This window comes from Megascapheus bottae, chromosome 8 (assembly GCF_031878675.1).
Source record: "Megascapheus bottae isolate mThoBot1 chromosome 8, mThoBot2.hap1, whole genome shotgun sequence".
NCBI classification, from domain to species: domain Eukaryota; kingdom Metazoa; phylum Chordata; class Mammalia; order Rodentia; family Geomyidae; genus Megascapheus; species Megascapheus bottae.
In genome coordinates this window covers 29232086-29245191 of record NC_143516.1, presented here as the reverse complement: position 1 = coordinate 29245191, position 13106 = coordinate 29232086, and the positions used below count along the sequence as shown (strand labels likewise).

At 33.4% G+C, this 13106-nt stretch overlaps 1 long non-coding RNA gene across 1 annotated transcript in view; it reads right to left on the bottom strand.

Moving 5' to 3' along the window:
- The window catches only part of LOC150059718 (uncharacterized), a 35793-nt gene that overhangs the window by 4406 nt on the left and 18281 nt on the right, over nucleotides 1-13106 (bottom strand). Inside the window, exon 2 of the long non-coding RNA XR_016536398.1 lies at nucleotides 5692-5745. This is a non-coding gene — a long non-coding RNA (uncharacterized LOC150059718). The remainder of the gene's footprint in view (nucleotides 1-5691; nucleotides 5746-13106) is intronic.

Below are 13106 nucleotides of genomic sequence, written 5' to 3'. Positions count from 1 at the left end.
TAAGCTATACAGTGGTGAAGGCCCTGTTGAAGTACTGGCAGACCACACATTAGAAACACTTACTTTTATATACTTTATCTTGTATATATGTTTATCTGATTTGGGGAAGGGAAAGGGAATCAAAGAAAAGTAGGACAAAAGGTGAAATAATTTAGCAGTATCACTCACTAGGCATTATGCTGGAAATAACCTATACTACTTGGAGAAAAGCAGGGGTCAGATGAAGAAAAACGGGGAGAAAATAAAAGAAGGGTGATACTGTTCAAAATGAAGGGCACTCATTACTTCACTTGTGCAACTGCAACTCTATTGTATTTTCACAATAAAAAGTTTGAGAAAGAAACCTCTCTAAATAGGATAAGAATGACCACATAAGCCTCATTATTATTTAATAACTTTAGACAGATATGTTCCTCTAAATCTCTGGCTTCTTTTTCTTACATCTTTTGCTTGAGAAGCTTTATGATTTCAAATTCTTTAGTCCTTTGAGATTTTTATCTTCTATAAACCAAAATTATCTTTCACAAGGGCTCATAGAATGTAAACATCAAAGTATATAACATCCCTTCTTTTCAGTCTCTTCAGAAGGTGATGGCCTAACTTTGATAACTGCCAATTAGAAAACAGGACATAATTACAGTGATTACTCACACCTTAATATTTCCTAGTATTTGGCTCACTCCAGCACTAGAACTGTCAGGTTTGAAGATTCAGTGGAAGTGAGATCAGTGTCTTTTCTCCTCTTAGTCTTGACAGCTATTGAAATAGTAGGAACTAAGTCTTTCTTAACTGTTCAACTCTAACCCAGTTCAATTTTTGTTCAACAAGATACATACAACTAATTAGACCATGCCATTCTACAAAAGGGAAATAAATACACGGACTGACTAGAGCTTATTTTCAACTTCAGAGAACAAAGTAACATAAGTTCTTGTGTTTGTGCCAGAGATATAAAGGATAAATACAGAGAAAACAGGACTGTATTTTTGAATTTTTGAAATTTCATTAAATTTCAAATAGAGTAGGAGGCCTCAGATTTCCATAGGCTGTATTTTATTCCTTATGCCTTCATAAAGACTACACAGATATTATTTTTTAAGTAGTTCATTCTTTTATGTGAAATGTGATAGAAAAAAAACCACTTTCTTGCAAAATGTATGCACATAATAGATCCGGTTACCCAAGGGAATATAAACACAAAGGCAGTCAAAAACGCAGCTCTGAATATTGGTAAACTGTTTAACAAAAGGCACAGTGGGATTTTGCACAATACAAACCTTCCTTCTTTTCTTCCTTTTTAGCCCCTGGTGAAATAGTAGGGAAAAATCAGGAATAAAATATAACCACTCCTCAGAATATAGAATGCATTCGTAAATTTAGTTGTCATCTCGGTACTAGTCTATCTATATATGTAACAAGTATGTTACCTGAAAACATTATTGCATATGAAGAGTTACTGATAGTCATAAATAAGGATACCATCCAAACAATAAACTAGATTAAGTTATAGACATAAAAAGTCAAATATACAAGTATGAACTATCGTATTTATTTTGTTTTAAATTGCCATTTCTGAGAAAACCACAATTACTTGTAAGATGTCATAAAATAGACCATGACTGGATCTATTTCAACAATGGAGATCATAGTGTGCAAAATGTCTCCACTAGCTTCTGCAGGTTGGTTTTATACCAGTGTAAAGTCTACATTCACATTTACAGCAAGAGTATACTCAATATCCATTACAAAAAAGGAAAAGAGTGTGTTACATTTTTCGCAAACTTTTGCCATCTTTCACACAGAGAAAAGGCATAGAACACATGATCACTTTTGAAATTTGACATCTTATGTGTGGCACTCATCTAACATTGGATCATTATTCTACTTCTAGACCCACATTAGAGCTTATGAGAAATATCAGATGCAATGGAGGGCAATGCATTGTAAACTGTTCCTAACAAGATGGGCCTTGGTTCCATTCAAAGACAATTTCAGGAGCAAAATTCAATTGAGAGAAGAATTAGGCAACACTGTGATAACACATCCTCTGCACAGTAATCCCATTTGACTGAGTTAGAATGTCTGGGGCAATTCAGATCCAACATTCAGGTCTGCATAGCATACTCAGTCCATAGTACAATTGACAAATGCTGTCAAGTAACTGCTGCTCTTAGTCCTTACAACAGTCCTTTAAATTAAGGTAGTCTTGAGTCTAAAAGTCTCAGAAACATTAAAATGGTTCCCAGTTGTTGAACAAGAAAATAGGTAGCAAAACTAAATCTAAAGTCAAGACCAAAAACTAAAAAGCTATAAGGTGCATTTAAATTTGTTACATATATGTTCTTTGTTTTCTAAATCTTATAGCTATTTTTTTTAAATTTTATTGTTAAAAATTAATTTACAAATGATCTATTCTACCTCAGTGTATTTCTAAAAAAAATACATACCATCTAATTACAGCAAGAATTGACAAGTCACACGTCTTTTTTAATGTGATTTTAACTGATAATCTTATGTATTACATACATATAGTTATGCTTATTGAGTTCAAATTAAATATTGCTACTTATTGAGTTAAATGATTCACTTAAACGGTATAATAAAACTTACAATGGAAATGAATTAAGGGTAGAGTTCAAATCCACAAGGTATAGTTTTTTTCCAGTTCTATGAGTTCGACTCCATAAACTTTGCTATTAGTTCTTCACTATCTAAATCAGAACTCACTTTTGAAAACATTTTATAATCATTAAAATTATACAAGTGTTTTGGAATCTATAACTCACATTTTGCTTAAAGTTTGTAAAATGAAGAAAAACATAAAATGGTATTGTTCCTTTAGACACTAGGAATTGGCAGATTGCATTGTTTGATTTCATTCTATGTTTATGTACTCTAATTATTATGTATACTGTAATTAAGTGTACTCTCCAAGACAAGAAGAGTACACACACATTAAAATGGACAAAAATTATCTTCACGATTACAAATAAAATGTTGCTGTGGTCACTCTCAGGGTCAATGGACAAACCCTGGCCAGTATGTTCCCATTAACTCTAAATTTTGTCATTTACAGGAAATCCACTTCATTAGGGCAATGCCAGGAGGAAGACTGAGATGCAAATACATTGAATGGAACCTCATCTCTCAAAATCCCTCAGAGATGAAAGACTTAGAAAGTTAAGTTCTTTTAAATATCTGTATAATCTTTAATTTCTGAAATAATCCAGTAAAACATACAAACCTTGTGCAGATGTTATCAAAAAATACATATGTACATAGTTTCCTCTTTCCCATTTCATCCTGTGCAAGATCCAGTTACAACTTTACAGTGACCAAGGAAGAAGTTGGACCTATACTCACTGACAGGGCTTGTTGTGTTTCTCTAGGTCATTAGAGGATGAATGATTTATATTCCTTGCCATCCAGAAGCCCGTGTGAGGAATCAAGGTGATTTCCATGACCAAAACCCAAGCAAATCTGAGGTGATAGGACTCTCCTCTCTCTAGAATAACTGTGACTTAATCATCTGTTCCACTGTTGACCCTCAAATCTGCCCAACTTGTTCCTCCTTCCTGAGATGAATTATCTGGGTGGATAATGATATGGACACAGAGCTCCATATGTGGGTTTTCATATTTTAGTAAGCCATTATTTTAAGGTTATTCCCATTTATATTATTTCTGCAGAAGATGGGAAGCTAACTAATGTTTGCTTTAGGAACCCTGATGAAAAGATCCAGAGGAACTATTGAAACCTAAGGTTCATAGAACCCCACAATTAAATTTCATTCCACATGGCTTCTGTTCTTTTTGAGGTATTTTCATCTCAACTGACATCTATTGAGTCATTGCAGGTAAACTGTTTAAAAAGTTTTCAAACCAGCTACATATAATTCATTATTTAGATTACTCTCCATCAATTCCATATTAAACTCCCCAACAGTGAATGAACTCTTTCCTTTAAGTTAGTTTATTTTGCTTGTATTTATAATAGTCACTATCATGCTTCTCACTCCATCTTCAAAGATCTGTAAGTACCACTTTACATTGTCCTCTGTAAACACTATATTTGCCTCTTTCTTCTTATGACAGCACCACTAGGGCAGGCTATATCTTACATCTTAGCAAACAAACTTTCATAGGTAAAGTCTCCCTTTTTAAATTCAATTTAACTAGCTTTCTCTTATTGAAATCTCAGTTCTGATCCAAACCTAGAGCGAGTTACCCCATTCATAGGATATCTTTCAACTCAACACTTACTGAAAATTATTTTGTTTTAATCATAACATTTAATGATTTTAAATTCCCCTTAGTATTGTATGGTATTTTATTTATGTCATTGCCCAAAAAGTGGTATTTTTAAAAGACCACGTTAAAAAGAATACTGAGTCTTAATCAAAATTTAATACATGTAGATATATGTACATTCTTATAAAGCCAGTTTTCAAGCATTTTTTGCAAAAATAAAAGGAAGATCTGAATAAAAAGATATGATCTGAATTACTGATATAATCTAAAGATGATAGATATATAGATCTGAGCAAACATAATCAATTTCGTCTTTTATCAGATTTATCAATTGAGAAATGTCAGTCTACTACAGCATTTATTGCCAATTCTGTGTAGATTATGTTTCCATGTAGAGCATTTCAGAACATTCATTTTTCCAATATTAGTGTGCATAATTTAATAGCATAGGTGTGATGCTATAAAACATTTCTGTGAAAATCTGTGGGATTCTATTGCAATCTGTCCCTGCTTGAATGATCACACTCACACACCCTCACACCCCACAGCAGTGCCAGCCTTTACACTGCTAACCTGGCTTAGTCATCACCTTTCTTTAATTTTTTCACAAGTTTTCTAGAAAGACTTTGAAATTCTCCATACTACTCATTCAACAATAGATACTTTATACCACAGGCTGCTTTATTCAATGTAGTTTGAATTTTTTTAAAGCAGACTCCATAGCCTCAAGCCCAAATTTGAAACAAATTTCCATATATCCTCATTTCCTTCCTTTGAACTACTGTGATATAGAGCTGATGTAAAACTAATTCCCGCCTGGAGGCACAGTCCCACATCCTGCCACATTCTTCAAAACAGAAAAGGCCTAAAGTGAAATTTTATATGAAAAATATGTATATATGTATACATGGAGAGAGAGAGCAATGGTGCTTTTAATTGCTAGTCATTTCCTTAAGAAATTTACTTGCTATTTTCTTGTATATTTTCTGTTTTTCCACAGTCCTTTGTATTTCCCTATCAGAATTTGCCTGCAGAAGTAGCTTTACTGAAGTAGCAACTCATTTTGAAGAATTAAGATGGATCATAGCCCCCAATCATCCATATTATGCATAAATAACATAGTTGTTAGATATAATGAATCAAAAATCTATCTATGGATTACTATTGAAAAAATTTATGTAGAAGGTCAATGAGAAATCTGGAGTCAGTTTATCATTCTCTGTTACTTTAGAAGCTCACCACATCATTAACATGACTGACTTTTGCCTACCCCTACTGGAAATGTGTATCTTCATGGCACATACTGTTTTCTGAAATTACCCAGCAGATGGTGCTATCCTGCAATAAACAGCTTTTGTTTTTGTCAATAGGTGCAGGAAATTAAAGGGAAAAAAGAGCAATAGGTTTTCAAATAGAGCTTCAAAAATGTTCCATTGCTTACCTGGGACTGCAACTTTTGAAGACCCTTGTTTAGTTTCAGGAACTCTCCCTGTTTCTTGGAGAGAAAAAAAATAAGTAAATTACTATGGGGAATTTTTCCATAGACAAATAAGAAAAGACAAAAAATAAGTAAATTACTATGGGGAATTTTACCATAGACAAATAAGAAATAAATAAATGTGAATGTCTTAAAATAAGCAAAAACACGGAAACTGATTTTTGACACTCAGAATTTGTATTGAGAAACAATGCTATTATCTGATTTACTGATTATGACACAAAAATTGATGACTTACGGATCCTTCAATTGCATGAGATGTTTAGTTACAATATGAACTATTGGAGGGGATTACCATCCAATTTAAAAACTCAGCAGAGAACAACCAACTTCATGAAAGAACATTCAGATTCTAAGATGTCACTTACAGTGCCACGATGCTTGTTATTGTTTTTTTCATCTAAATAAACTGAAAGAAGCAAAATGCACTTCTTAAAGGATTCTATATGTCTCAAGTTGCTTTCGATCTTGAGATGGCAATATATCAGAGAATTATACAGTACTTCACTATTACATTTAGAAAATAATCCAAAATTTGAAATATCCATCAGTGAACTACTTCTTTTTCTTTTTCTTCTTTCTTCTTCTTCTTCTTCTTCTTCTTCTTCTTCTTCTTCTTATTATTATTATTATTATTATTATTATTATTATGTGGTAGATTTTGATGCTATCCTGCTCTTTCTCTTGTTTTCTTACATCACGCAAGCTAACTACCCACACTATGCAAGATTTGATCGGACCATTGTGTACACAACATTGTGTATTAGGGAATGCTTCTCTTGGTCCTTGTTTGTGTTGTCTGTCAGTTCCCCACTCGGTGGTCAGGTTCTGGTTCTGACAGCTCAACCTCTTCATCTAAAGTTCCGAAACATGCTGAACCTCTTTTAACAAGGACCCATCCCCATTGACCTTAACCATCTTCGCTTTGGCTGTGTGCACATGGAAGGTTCAGATTTTAAGCCATATTCTCTACAGACTTTGTGCTATGCCTCAGTTCCTTTTCTGAGTTGTCCCTGCCCCTGTCACCCAACATTTAAAAGGAAACCAGTTTAGTACTGGCTGAATCATGCTATCGCTATTTCTAAGTAACAGTCAATTTTAGAGAGAATATTTACATCCATCTGTAAAAGAATACTTTAAGTGGAAATAAATGTCAGAGCAGCTCTGTTGTGTGGCTACTCTTCCAAATTCCATCTGTTTCTTCTCTGACCTCAATCTTTTAATTAATTTAATCCTCAGGTTCATATATGGGATACATCTTAGTGGAAACTGCTTATAATCAACCATGTTTTCAACACTCTGCCAACTTGCATCCACCCAGGAGTGACTGCAGCCTCAAAGCTATCCAGGGCACATGGAGAGATGATCAGAGCTGACATCTGCTTCTGCACAGCCTTTTGCTTTTCAAAACCGAATGGCTTGAAAAAAGATTCAGTTCTGAGACCCTCAATGCACAACATAAGGGAGCCACTGCAAAACCTATTTGAATAGAAAACATTAAATCCACACATAAACTTTGATTTCTGCCAGCTATAAACAAAACTAACTTGGGAAAACCCAACCATATATAAAAGTGAAACATTTTCCAGCATCCATTTAAGAGTTATCAGATATGATTAGTTTTATTTCCCATATCCTCATGAATACACCTCTAGAAAAAACTGAACATTGAACACAATGACTCAAGCTCTCAAATCCCAAACACTTTGAAGACATAGTTTGAGAGAATGATAGTAACAAATCAGCTGAGTGTTGTGGGGCCTGAGAGTCTTCCTAGCTATCCCAAGAGGCAGAGGTTACGAGGATCAAATTTCATAACAATAGATTCTGCCTGAAAAGTAATCTTAAATAAAAAAATCTCAAGGCTATGGCTCAAATAGAAATAGCCAAGATCGATACTCTGACAAAGAGAAAATCGTTTTAAAATTATTTTGGTATCTTGCTTCATTTGACAATTGTGTAATTACATTTTAGATAATATAATAATTTAAACACAATAATAATACAGTAAGTTAAAATAAAAATAGGTGATTATTATAGTTATTGAAGTAGGTTATAATAATTCAATATTTGATAAATAATATTCTATACTGTAATATCTGACAGAAAGAACCTAACAAAATGTCAACATAAATTCACTTGGGAATGCTCTAGAAGGATATTATTCCTAGGGTCCTGAAACTTTGGATCTATACAGACTATCATGAATTAGATAAGCCAAAGGTTTTATTTGGGTTCAGTTCCATAGAAGTGAGTTTAATTTACAAAAATGAAAAAAAATGACTACAAATATTTTTTTAAATATTTTGGTATACAGATGTCAATACTGGTATAATATCAGGAACGCTTTTTCTCTATTTTGCTATTTAGAAGCTGAATTCCATTAAAATGATATGTACCTTCCATGCGTTTCCACATGAATGTCACAGAATTAGTAACAAGTAGACTGATACCTCAGGAACCCTAATATCAATCCTTGGTTATGGGTGTTCTTATCAATGCTGAAGATAGTTTTATTATGCTTTTATAGTGCATTTTATATTGCATTTTATATTGCATTTTATACTGCAGTTTATTGTTTTTGCTATTTAATATAAGTTTTCAGTGATCAATTATTATTTCTTAGTGGCTAAAGCAAAATTACCTTCTATATATTTAACATATTGACATAAAATTTAATTGAAATAGAAAAAATCCATTTGACCAATTATATAGGAGACACATTTTGTCACCTATTTAATTAATAAAATAACACAAAGCTAATTAAACACTTGTGATTTGATTACTAAATATATTTTATGTAGAAAGCTTTTAATTTAGAACTTGATTTTCAATAGGATATATGGTGATTCACAATGCATATGAAACATTTCCATAATAATACTATTTTTGCTCTAGCATGTGGTGAATGTTTCTTCCAGTCTCAAGTTATGAATAAAATTATTTTAACTAATTTTCAGAAAAAGAAGCACTTATCAAAATGTTTCAATCTTCTGCTCGCTCTTCAACATCCAAGACCCTTGGAATGTTTTTTGGTGTGAAAACTAAACATAAAAATGTTGAAAGACTTTTATATGAATGACAAGAGTAATTCACATTTATTTGTTGGGCAGCTAAAAATGTTGAATCGTCAATATGAAACCGTTTTAATCCTTTAACATGTAAATATTCTTTCTTAAATAAGATACCTGCAGCTAATAACTTATCTTGCAAATCAATGAGCTGTTGAACCAAGCTCTAAATTATTGCTCATTATTCTTACAAAACCTGGTACTAATATTATATTGTAGGTACTCCTGCAATAGAGAAAAGCTAACATGTAAGTTGAAGGATTCTATGTGCTTATGAGCTCTTAGATTATGGCTCCAGGAAAGCATATTTCAGGGGTATTACTTCATTTCAGTATGATAATTACCCTATTGAGATGAAATTAATCATGAAGCAGCCTTTGGCCATCCTACCTGGCCAAGGGGACTGAAGCCTGAAAGAAGAGAATAGCTACTGCACGAGATTCATAATGCAAGAAATGCACAATGCAGGAATATGAATAATTTATCAAAATAATCTTATTGCTGGAGGTTAAAAAATCGAAATAAGCTGCAGCATCATTTATAATGGCCAGCATAATTTAGCTAGATTTCTAACTCCCTAAAAATTTTTTCTCAACTCCTGTTTTTTTCAGAATCAGAGAAGTCTTTAATTTAATAAGCTAGCAATTATAAGATTTAATTCTGAAAAGAGGTGATTACTCAGTGTATTAAAATAACTCCATTTTGTCTTAATCCTTAATTTTCCAATTGAAATGACTTGGGAACATCAGTCAGAGCATTTCCTTCTCTTGGAATCATCATTCAGCTCTCTGAATAGAATATATAAGCATGATAAATTTCTTAAACAGTCAATAATTTACAATGCAGACTTGACCACAGAATAAGTGTACAGGAATAATTTCAAGTATATTTTTGGTAGTTGAAAAAACAATTTAAGATTGAGACATACTACTTGGACCTCTACTCTTCAAAATAGTTCGTAAGTTTAAAGAGAATACATTGCATTAACACTAAGAACTTAATACCACACATCCAATAAGGTAATAGAATGCAGCACTATAGGAAAATGTAGTCTCACTCACTTCTGGAGATTCCAGAGAGAGTAGAATCTTTCCTAGGGAGTATGATATCGATCTGCCTAAAATCAAGAGTCTGCACCTGATATTTACTTGAGATCTGGTTCTATCTTCAGTAACAATTTTCTGAAAGACTTATCAGTGCACACAAGTAAGAGTATTGGAAGAATTCACACACACACACACACACACACACACACACACACACACACACAAAACAGATGTACTCTCTCACATATTTTTGAATGAAAAATTCTTTAATCACTGATTTATTTTATGTATTTATGTGTTTATGTATTTATGTAGTAGTGGCAATTGAACTCAAATCCTCCTAATTCCAAGGCAAAATGTGTGCCATTCTAACCGCTCACCCAGTCCTTATGCACTTATTTTGTTTTTGGAGGTAGAATTGTATGAACTTTTGCATTGCCAGGCCTTGAAATTCTATCCTCTGCCTCTGCCATCCAGGAAGCTGATATTAGAGGAATTTACCACCATGGTTAGAATTGATGTTTGCTTTTTTTTAATTGACATTTGTGTTGGTAATTATTCTCTTTTCCTCAACAGAATTTTTAAAGTAAGCATCCTCAGTAGCTAACATGACACACTTTCTTAGGCAATGCATATACTTCATGAATAATTTGGAATAAAAAAGAAATCTGAATTTCACCTACAAGTTTCCAATAGAAATATGACACTTCACTAAAACAAATGTTATATAATTTGAGAACAATGTTGAGTTCCAAATATAAATAATGTATTTTCTTTTCTAGGACTCTCGGATTGATTTGGCCTTTTTTACTTTGTTTTAATTTTATTTCATTTTTTTCAGTCCTGGAGTTTGAAACTCAGGATATCTTACTAGTAAGGAACTATATACACTACTTGGGACTTAGTCCTCAGCCCGTTTTACATTAGCTATTTTGTTATTTAAAAAAATTCTTATTATAAAGGGGATGAAGGGGGGGTTACAGTTATAAAAGTAAGGTAATAAGTACATTCCTTTGTGTGTGTGAGGCGGGGGAGGTCAAGGGGCTTAAACTCTGCCTGGGCGCTGTCCAGCTCTTCAGCTCTAGATTACCACCCTACCCTTGAGACAAGCCCACGTCCCTCTTTCTAGAGGTTAATTGGACATGAGGGTCTCAGGTCCTTTTGTCCCCGGTCTGGCTTTGAACCTTGATCCTCAGATCTCAGCCTCTTGAATAGCTAGGACTGCAGGCCAGGTGTGAGCCACCGTGACAGTCTAGTAGATTTCTTTTTGAAAACTGTTAGCCCCTCCCTCAGTTTCTCCCCTTAACCCTCCCTAATCCCCACCTCCACAGTTGTATAGCGCGTTTCCAACATCATGTCAAATAAGTATCATTGTTTCTTTAGTTCATCTTTAGTCCTGTTCTTTCTGTGATTTCCTTTCTCTTCCACAGATCAGATAAGCATATATGCAGGAAGAAACACACAGGAAACTAAAACAGAAAGAAAAAAAAAAGCTAGAAAACATAAAAAGAACCTCTTGTTTCCACTCTTTGGAATTTTTTTTTCATACAATTCATCAGTGATTGGGTTATTGTTATGCCATGCTGGTTGAGTAGTTTTTGCCTTGACCATCCTGGACTTTGATCTACTGGTTCCTACTTCCCTCGTGGCAAGAATGTTTGGATGTCCACTTTTCTGTTGTTGCTGTTGCTGTTATTGAAATGGAGTCTTACTTACTCCTTCTAATATACCAGTCCTCCCAATCTGTGCCTTCCAACTTGTAGCTGGGATTTAAACACATGAGACACAGGACCTGGCATAGTTGGGACACTTCAGGCTAATAACAAATCATATTTATAAATGAATATGTTTTTATTAATAATCAACTCAAGAATTTATTTTAAACAATAAAAAAATTCTCTCCCTTGCTCACCCATACACGTGTTACATACACCTTAGAATTTCTGGCTCTTCTTTATTTTCAGTTAAGGTTTTAGTGATAAAAGTCAAATGAAGTTCTGTTGTCAGACATTTTGGCTTTCTTATTAAATACAATGGTAAACCTGCATTCTCTAAATTCAGCAGTTATGAAAACAGTTATCTTGTTTTAACATCAGTAAATAGTATGCTTGAATAAAACCATTCTCCTTTTTATTTTAATAGAAAATGAGAAACAGCACTGTTTAAGTGTAATATAGTCCTAAGAAAATATACAAGAGTAAGGCAAATAATAGAGAAGGCTTGGCTTATTTTTACCTGTGTCCCTAAATCTCAAACACTGTTCATGGCGCTAAGCAGAAATGTAGTCAAAGTTCTTTCATGAATAAATGAATAATAATTAAGAGGGAAGTGATACACAAGAGTGTTACATGCCTCAGAACTCCAAATCAGATAGGGAACAATTATCTTCACAAATTACTTAAACTTCTTGAGTCTTTTCCCCTTTACAATTCTGCATTCGTCAAAGTCTAAAGATGTTACAATCACATTTAAAGAGAAGTTTCTTTTAAATTCTCCAGGTTTATAAAATGCAGATTTGATACTTTAATAAATGGAAATTATTTCCAAAGAAAAATATTCCTCAATCAGGGAATCAGAACAAGAATTTTATTTTTTAGTCACACTTTCTTTTACACTTTTCAAAGTTACAATTGAGATTTTATTTAAAATTCTCTCATTAGCTACTGAGCTCTATACTTTACACCTCCCATTGTTCACTGAAACAGTTCCTACTGAGAATAAGACTGATAATAAGTGCCTAGTTCCACCCACTGTTGGGTTAAGGTACCTCATGAAACATGTTAGGTAACATGGGTAAAATGTGAGCTGTAGTGTCCAACAATTTTTAAGTAGGAGCCTATAAATATGTTTTGATGGAGAAATAGAGTGTATTATCAACAAAGGAATTGGGAAAAAGACAAATGAATGATAATTTATTCTCCCTGAATTATAAATGAGTCCAGCTGGAGAAGAGTCAACTTTGTTAATAAGAAGTAAGTTGGTTAAATTAATTCAGTAGAAGGCCATTGGTTTAACACAAATGCCATACTGTGAATTTCTCTGTAACAAACTACAATTTAACTTAGTGTAAACATACTGAAACCCATCTCAGGAACATAGTGTTTATAACAGAGCTGAATCTTAGTAGATCAGAGATCTCTGAGTTTCTGCCACTCTGATCATACCCAAATCAATCAAATGCCTAAAGAGAGCCAGTTGAGCTGTTCCACTGCCTTTGGTTTTCACAGTTGTTTACTGCCTA